The 9,639-nt window shown below is 57.2% G+C and overlaps 1 protein-coding gene across 1 annotated transcript in view; it reads left to right on the top strand.

Moving 5' to 3' along the window:
• arhgef12b (Rho guanine nucleotide exchange factor (GEF) 12b) overlaps positions 1–9,639 on the top strand; it is a 121,164-nt gene that overhangs the window by 5,667 nt on the left and 105,858 nt on the right. The window lies entirely within an intron of this gene.

The raw sequence follows: 9,639 nt of genomic DNA, 5'->3' as shown, positions 1-9,639 counted from the left end.
CACGGCCCATAGTTACCTCTCACTCACGGCCCATAGTTGCCTCTCACGGCCCATAGTTGCCTCTCACGGCCCATAGTTGCCTCTCATGGCCCATAGTTGCCTCTCACGGCCCATAGTTGCCTCTCACTCACGGCCCATAGTTGCCTCTCACGGCCCATAGTTACCTCTCACTCACGGCCCATAGTTGCCTCTCACGGCCCATAGTTACCTCTCACTCACGGCCTATAGTTGCCTCTCACGGCCCATAGTTACCTCTCACGGCCCATAGTTGCCTCTCACACACGGCCCACAGTTGCCTCTCACACACGGCCCACAGTTGCCTCTCACACACGGCCCACAGTTGCCTCTCACTCACGGCCCATAGTTGCCTCTCACTCACGGCCCACAGTTGCCTCTCACGGCCCATAGTTGCCTCTCACTCACGGCCCATAGTTGCCTCTCATGGCCCATAGTTGCCTCTCACGGCCCATAGTTGCCTCTCACGGCCCATAGTCGCCTCTCACACACGGCCCACAGTTGCCTCTCACGGCCCATAGTTGCCTCTCACTCACGGCCCATAGTTGCCTCTCACGGCCCATAGTTGCCTCTCACTCATGGCCCAAAGTTACCTCTCATGGCCCATAGTTGCCTCTCACGGCCCATAGTTGCCTCTCACTCACGGCCCATAGTTGCCTCTCACTCACGGCCCATAGTTGCCTCTCACGGCCCATAGTTGCCTCTCACTCACGGCCCATAGTTGCCTCTCACGGCCCATAGTTGCCTCTCACGGCCCATAGTTGCCTCTCACGGCCCATAGTTGCCTCTCATGGCCCATAGTTGCCTCTCACGGCCCATAGTTGCCTCTCACTCACGGCCCATAGTTCAAATCAAATCAAATCAATTTATTTTTGTAAGGCCCAAAATCACAACAACAGTTGCCTCTGAGGGCCACAGGGAGAAATGAATCAACAATGTCTGTGGTGGCGATGGAGTCAGACAATGTCTGTGGTGGCGAGGGACGATGTCCCAGGGTCCTCTGTCCTTAGACCCTCCTTCTCGGCCAGGAAAAACTACAAAAAAACCTCTTTGGGAAAAAAGCGTAGAAACCTGGAGGAGTTCCAGTGAAGGAGAGATCTGACTCTCACAGACGGACAGACGGACACAAGGAGACTGGAGCTGGACCCACTCTTCAGGCAGATGAGGGACCGTCCACACAGGGCAGGGACCACTTCACCAGGGGAGGGGCATCTGGGTCCACAGGTCCTCAGGAGTGAGAGAAAGAAAAGAAGGCGGTGAACAGTTTGCAAGTGGAATCAAAAAATAAATATTGTTTGATAGCATAAGTAGTCAGAAGAAGAGGACAGAGCTCAAGCTGTCATACTTCCCCCAGCACAGTTACTCCTAGGGCAGCGTAGCTAAAGCTGTGGGTTTATGTTTCTGTTCCTAACTAGTCTGACCATAAGCGATTTCGAAGAGGAACGTTTTAAGCCTGGACTTAAATGAAGAGACTGTGTCAGCATATTTAACATGGGTCGGGAGCTGATTCATAACACAGGAGCTTGGTAGCTAAACGCTCTACCTCCTACAGTACTTTTAGAGACTCTTGGCACCACCAGAAGGCCAGCATTCTGAGAGCGAAGAGCTCTGTTTGGATGATATGGTTCTATAGCATCTTTGAGGTAGGATGGGGCCATGTCATTTATGGCTTTAATAGTTGCCCCTCACGGCCCATAGTTGCCTCTCACGGCCCATAGTTGCCTCTCACTCACGGCCTATAGTTGCCTCTCACGGCCCATAGTTACCTCTCACGGCCCATAGTTGCCTCTCACGGCCCATAGTTGCCTCTCACTCACGGCCCATAGTTACCTCTCACTCACGGCCCATAGTTGCCTCTCACGGCCCATAGTTACCTCTCACTCACGGCCTATAGTTGCCTCTCACGGCCCATAGTTACCTCTCACGGCCCATAGTTGCCTCTCACACACGGCCCACAGTTGCCTCTCACACACGGCCCACAGTTGCCTCTCACTCACGGCCCATAGTTGCCTCTCACGGCCCATAGTTGCCTCTCACCACGGCCCATAGTTGCCTCTCACGGCCCATAGTTGCCTCTCACGGCCCATAGTTACCTCTCACTCACGGCCCATAGTTGCCTCTCACGGCCCATAGTTACCTCTCACTCACGGCCTATAGTTGCCTCTCACGGCCCATAGTTACCTCTCACGGCCCATAGTTGCCTCTCACACACGGCCCACAGTTGCCTCTCACACACGGCCCACAGTTGCCTCTCACTCACGGCCCATAGTTGCCTCTCACTCACGGCCCATAGTTGCCTCTCACGGCCCATAGTCGCCTCTCACACACGGCCCACAGTTGCCTCTCACGGCCCATAGTTGCCTCTCACTCACGGCCCATAGTTGCCTCTCACGGCCCATAGTTGCCTCTCACCACGGCCCATAGTTGTCACTCACGGCCCATAGTTGCCTCTCACGGCCCATAGTTGCCTCTCACTCACGGCCCATAGTTGCCTCTCACGGCCCATAGTTGCCTCTCACGGCCCATAGTCGCCTCTCACACACGGCCCACAGTTGCCTCTCACGGCCCATAGTTGTCTCTCACTCACGGCCCATAGTTGCCTCTCACGGCCCATAGTTGCCTCTCACGGCCCATAGTTGCCTCTCACACACGGCCCACAGTTGCCTCTCACGGCCCATAGTTGCCTCTCACTCACGGCCCATAGTTGCCTCTCACGGCCCATAGTTGCCTCTCACGGCCCATAGTTGCCTCTCACGGCCCATAGTCGCCTCTCACTCACGGCCCACAGTTGCCTCTCACGGCCCATAGTTGCCTCTCACTCACGGCCCATAGTTGCCTCTCACGGCCCATAGTTGCCTCTCACGGCCCATAGTTGCCTCTCACTCATGGCCCAAAGTTGCCTCTCACGGCCCATAGTTGCCTCTCACGGCCCATAGTTGCCTCTCACTCATGGCCCAAAGTTACCTCTCATGGCCCATAGTTGCCTCTCACGGCCCATAGTTGCCTCTCACTCACGGCCCATAGTTGCCTCTCACGGCCCATAGTTGCCTCCCACGGCCCATAGTTGCCTCTCACGGCCCATAGTTGCCTCTCACTCACGGCCCATAGTTGCCTCTCACGGCCCATAGTTACCTCTCACTCACGGCCCATAGTTGCCTCTCACGGCCCATAGTTGCCTCTCACGGCCCATAGTTGCCTCTCACGGCCCATAGTTGCCTCTCACTCACGGCCCATAGTTGCCTCTCACGGCCCATAGTTGCCTCTCACGGCCCATAGTCGCCTCTCACTCACGGCCCATAGTTGCCTTTCACGGCCCATAGTCGCCTCTCACTCACGGCCCATAGTTGCCTCTCACGGCCCATAGTTGCCTCTCACTCACGGCCCATAGTTGCCTCTCACGGCCCATAGTTGCCTCTCACGGCCCATTGTCGCCTCTCACTCACGGCCCATAGTTGCCTTTCACGGCCCATAGTCGCCTCTCACTCACGGCCCACAGTTGCCTCTCACGGCCCATAGTTGCCTCTCACTCACGGCCCATAGTTGCCTCTCACGGCCCATAGTTGCCTCTCACGGCCCATTGTCGCCTCTCACTCACAGCCCATAGTTGCCTTTCACGGCCCATAGTCGCCTCTCACTCACGGCCCACAGTTGCCTCTCACGGCCCATAGTTACCTCTCACTCACGGCCCACAGTTGCCTCTCACGGCCCATAGTTACCTCTCACTCACGGCCCATAGTTGCCTCTCACGGCCCATAGTTGCCTCTCACGGCCCATAGTTGCCTCTCACGGCCCATAGTCGCCTCTCACTCACGGCCCATAGTTGCCTTTCACGGCCCATAGTCGCCTCTCACTCACGGCCCATAGTTGCCTCTCACGGCCCATAGTTGCCTCTCACTCACGGCCCATAGTTGCCTCTCACGGCCCATAGTTGCCTCTCACGGCCCATTGTCGCCTCTCACTCACGGCCCATAGTTGCCTTTCACGGCCCATAGTCGCCTCTCACTCACGGCCCACAGTTGCCTCTCACGGCCCATAGTTGCCTCTCACTCACGGCCCATAGTTGCCTCTCACGGCCCATAGTTGCCTCTCACGGCCCATTGTCGCCTCTCACTCACAGCCCATAGTTGCCTTTCACGGCCCATAGTCGCCTCTCACTCACGGCCCACAGTTGCCTCTCACGGCCCATAGTTACCTCTCACTCACGGCCCACAGTTGCCTCTCACGGCCCATAGTTACCTCTCACTCACGGCCCATAGTTGCCTCTCACGGCCCATAGTTGCCTCTCATGGCCCATAGTTGCCTCTCACGGCCCATAGTTGCCTCTCACTCACGGCCCATAGTTCAAATCAAATCAAATCAATTTATTTTTGTAAGGCCCAAAATCACAACAACAGTTGCCTCTGAGGGCCACAGGGAGAAATGAATCAACAATGTCTGTGGTGGCGATGGAGTCAGACAATGTCTGTGGTGGCGAGGGACGATGTCCCAGGGTCCTCTGTCCTTAGACCCTCCTTCTCGGCCAGGAAAAACTACAAAAAAACCTCTTTGGGAAAAAAGCGTAGAAACCTGGAGGAGTTCCAGTGAAGGAGAGATCTGACTCTCACAGACGGACAGACGGACACAAGGAGACTGGAGCTGGACCCACTCTTCAGGCAGATGAGGGACCGTCCACACAGGGCAGGGACCACTTCACCAGGGGAGGGGCATCTGGGTCCACAGGTCCTCAGGAGTGAGAGAAAGAAAAGAAGGCGGTGAACAGTTTGCAAGTGGAATCAAAAAATAAATATTGTTTGATAGCATAAGTAGTCAGAAGAAGAGGACAGAGCTCAAGCTGTCATACTTCCCCCAGCACAGTTACTCCTAGGGCAGCGTAGCTAAAGCTGTGGGTTTATGTTTCTGTTCCTAACTAGTCTGACCATAAGCGATTTCGAAGAGGAACGTTTTAAGCCTGGACTTAAATGAAGAGACTGTGTCAGCATATTTAACATGGGTCGGGAGCTGATTCATAACACAGGAGCTTGGTAGCTAAACGCTCTACCTCCTACAGTACTTTTAGAGACTCTTGGCACCACCAGAAGGCCAGCATTCTGAGAGCGAAGAGCTCTGTTTGGATGATATGGTTCTATAGCATCTTTGAGGTAGGATGGGGCCATGTCATTTATGGCTTTAATAGTTGCCCCTCACGGCCCATAGTTGCCTCTCACGGCCCATAGTTGCCTCTCACTCACGGCCTATAGTTGCCTCTCACGGCCCATAGTTACCTCTCACGGCCCATAGTTGCCTCTCACGGCCCATAGTTGCCTCTCACTCACGGCCCATAGTTACCTCTCACTCACGGCCCATAGTTGCCTCTCACGGCCCATAGTTACCTCTCACTCACGGCCTATAGTTGCCTCTCACGGCCCATAGTTACCTCTCACGGCCCATAGTTGCCTCTCACACACGGCCCACAGTTGCCTCTCACACACGGCCCACAGTTGCCTCTCACTCACGGCCCATAGTTGCCTCTCACGGCCCATAGTTGCCTCTCACCACGGCCCATAGTTGCCTCTCACGGCCCATAGTTGCCTCTCACGGCCCATAGTTACCTCTCACTCACGGCCCATAGTTGCCTCTCACGGCCCATAGTTACCTCTCACTCACGGCCTATAGTTGCCTCTCACGGCCCATAGTTACCTCTCACGGCCCATAGTTGCCTCTCACACACGGCCCACAGTTGCCTCTCACACACGGCCCACAGTTGCCTCTCACTCACGGCCCATAGTTGCCTCTCACTCACGGCCCATAGTTGCCTCTCACGGCCCATAGTCGCCTCTCACACACGGCCCACAGTTGCCTCTCACGGCCCATAGTTGCCTCTCACTCACGGCCCATAGTTGCCTCTCACGGCCCATAGTTGCCTCTCACCACGGCCCATAGTTGTCACTCACGGCCCATAGTTGCCTCTCACGGCCCATAGTTGCCTCTCACTCACGGCCCATAGTTGCCTCTCACGGCCCATAGTTGCCTCTCACGGCCCATAGTCGCCTCTCACACACGGCCCACAGTTGCCTCTCACGGCCCATAGTTGTCTCTCACTCACGGCCCATAGTTGCCTCTCACGGCCCATAGTTGCCTCTCACGGCCCATAGTTGCCTCTCACACACGGCCCACAGTTGCCTCTCACGGCCCATAGTTGCCTCTCACTCACGGCCCATAGTTGCCTCTCACGGCCCATAGTTGCCTCTCACGGCCCATAGTTGCCTCTCACGGCCCATAGTCGCCTCTCACTCACGGCCCACAGTTGCCTCTCACGGCCCATAGTTGCCTCTCACTCACGGCCCATAGTTGCCTCTCACGGCCCATAGTTGCCTCTCACGGCCCATAGTTGCCTCTCACTCATGGCCCAAAGTTGCCTCTCACGGCCCATAGTTGCCTCTCACGGCCCATAGTTGCCTCTCACTCATGGCCCAAAGTTACCTCTCATGGCCCATAGTTGCCTCTCACGGCCCATAGTTGCCTCTCACTCACGGCCCATAGTTGCCTCTCACGGCCCATAGTTGCCTCCCACGGCCCATAGTTGCCTCTCACGGCCCATAGTTGCCTCTCACTCACGGCCCATAGTTGCCTCTCACGGCCCATAGTTACCTCTCACTCACGGCCCATAGTTGCCTCTCACGGCCCATAGTTGCCTCTCACGGCCCATAGTTGCCTCTCACGGCCCATAGTTGCCTCTCACTCACGGCCCATAGTTGCCTCTCACGGCCCATAGTTGCCTCTCACGGCCCATAGTCGCCTCTCACTCACGGCCCATAGTTGCCTTTCACGGCCCATAGTCGCCTCTCACTCACGGCCCATAGTTGCCTCTCACGGCCCATAGTTGCCTCTCACTCACGGCCCATAGTTGCCTCTCACGGCCCATAGTTGCCTCTCACGGCCCATTGTCGCCTCTCACTCACGGCCCATAGTTGCCTTTCACGGCCCATAGTCGCCTCTCACTCACGGCCCACAGTTGCCTCTCACGGCCCATAGTTGCCTCTCACTCACGGCCCATAGTTGCCTCTCACGGCCCATAGTTGCCTCTCACGGCCCATTGTCGCCTCTCACTCACAGCCCATAGTTGCCTTTCACGGCCCATAGTCGCCTCTCACTCACGGCCCACAGTTGCCTCTCACGGCCCATAGTTACCTCTCACTCACGGCCCACAGTTGCCTCTCACGGCCCATAGTTACCTCTCACTCACGGCCCATAGTTGCCTCTCACGGCCCATAGTTGCCTCTCACGGCCCATAGTTGCCTCTCACGGCCCATAGTCGCCTCTCACTCACGGCCCATAGTTGCCTTTCACGGCCCATAGTCGCCTCTCACTCACGGCCCATAGTTGCCTCTCACGGCCCATAGTTGCCTCTCACTCACGGCCCATAGTTGCCTCTCACGGCCCATAGTTGCCTCTCACGGCCCATTGTCGCCTCTCACTCACGGCCCATAGTTGCCTTTCACGGCCCATAGTCGCCTCTCACTCACGGCCCACAGTTGCCTCTCACGGCCCATAGTTGCCTCTCACTCACGGCCCATAGTTGCCTCTCACGGCCCATAGTTGCCTCTCACGGCCCATTGTCGCCTCTCACTCACAGCCCATAGTTGCCTTTCACGGCCCATAGTCGCCTCTCACTCACGGCCCACAGTTGCCTCTCACGGCCCATAGTTACCTCTCACTCACGGCCCACAGTTGCCTCTCACGGCCCATAGTTACCTCTCACTCACGGCCCATAGTTGCCTCTCACGGCCCATAGTTGCCTCTCACGGCCCATTGTCGCCTCTCACTCACGGCCCATAGTTGCCTTTCACGGCCCATAGTCGCCTCTCACTCACGGCCCACAGTTGCCTCTCACGGCCCATAGTTACCTCTCACTCACGGCCCACAGTTGCCTCTCACGGCCCATAGTTACCTCTCACTCACGGCCCACAGTTGCCTCTCACGGCCCATAGTTACCTCTCACTCACGGCCCACAGTTGCCTCTCACGGCCCATAGTTACCTCTCACTCACGGCCCATAGTTGCCTCTCACGGCCCATAGTTGCCTCTCACGGCCCATAGTTGCCTCTCACTCACGGCCCATAGTTGCCTCTCACGGCCCATAGTTGCCTCTCACGGCCCATAGTCGCCTCTCACTCACGGCCCATAGTTGCCTTTCACGGCCCATAGTCGCCTCTCACTCACGGCCCATAGTTGCCTCTCACGGCCCATAGTTGCTTCTCACTCACGGCCCATAGTTGCCTCTCACGGCCCATAGTTGCCTCTCACGGCCCATTGTCGCCTCTCACTCACGGCCCATAGTTGCCTTTCACGGCCCATAGTCGCCTCTCACTCACGGCCCACAGTTGCCTCTCACGGCCCATAGTTGCCTCTCACTCACGGCCCATAGTTGCCTCTCACGGCCCATAGTTGCCTCTCACGGCCCATTGTCGCCTCTCACTCACGGCCCATAGTTGCCTTTCACGGCCCATAGTCGCCTCTCACTCACGGCCCACAGTTGCCTCTCACGGCCCATAGTTACCTCTCACTCACGGCCCACAGTTGCCTCTCACGGCCCATAGTTACCTCTCACTCACGGCCCATAGTTGCCTCTCACGGCCCATAGTTGCCTCTCACGGCCCATTGTCGCCTCTCACTCACGGCCCATAGTTGCCTTTCACGGCCCATAGTCGCCTCTCACTCACGGCCCACAGTTGCCTCTCACTCACGGCCCATAGTTACCTCTCACTCACGGCCCACAGTTGCCTCTCACGGCCCATAGTTACCTCTCACTCACGGCCCACAGTTGCCTCTCACGGCCCATAGTTACCTCTCACTCACGGCCCACAGTTGCCTCTCACGGCCCATAGTTACCTCTCACTCACGGCCCATAGTTGCCTCTCACGGCCCATAATTGCCTCTCACGGCCCATAGTTGCCTCTCACTCACGGCCCATAGTTGCCTCTCACGGCCCATAGTTGCCTCTCACGGCCCATAGTCGCCTCTCACTCACGGCCCATAGTTGCCTTTCACGGCCCATAGTCGCCTCTCACTCACGGCCCATAGTTGCCTCTCACGGCCCATAGTTGCCTCTCACGGCCCATAGTTGCCTCTCACTCACGGCCCATAGTTGCCTCTCACGGCCCATAGTTGCCTCTCACGGCCCATTGTCGCCTCTCACTCACGGCCCATAGTTGCCTTTCACGGCCCATAGTCGCCTCTCACTCACGGCCCACAGTTGCCTCTCACGGCCCATAGTTGCCTCTCACTCACGGCCCATAGTTGCCTCTCACGGCCCATAGTTGCCTCTCACGGCCCATTGTCGCCTCTCACTCACTGCCCATAGATGCCTTTCACGGCCCATAGTCGCCTCTCACTCACGGCCCACAGTTGCCTCTCACGGCCCATAGTTACCTCTCACTCACGGCCCACAGTTGCCTCTCACGGCCCATAGTTACCTCTCACGGCCCATTGTCGCCTCTCACTCACGGCCCATAGTTGCCTTTCACGGCCCATAGTCGCCTCTCACTCACGGCCCACAGTTGCCTCTCACGGCCCATAGTTACCTCTCACTCACGGCCCACAGTTGCCTCTCACGGCCCATAGTTACCTCTCACTCACGGCCCACAGT

This window comes from Eucyclogobius newberryi, unplaced genomic scaffold (genome assembly GCF_026437365.1).
Source record: "Eucyclogobius newberryi isolate DKJ021-1_F unplaced genomic scaffold, fEucNew1.0.hap1 SCAF_15, whole genome shotgun sequence".
In the NCBI taxonomy this organism is placed as follows: domain Eukaryota; kingdom Metazoa; phylum Chordata; class Actinopteri; order Gobiiformes; family Gobiidae; genus Eucyclogobius; species Eucyclogobius newberryi.
This window is presented reverse-complemented; position numbering and strand designations above follow the sequence as displayed.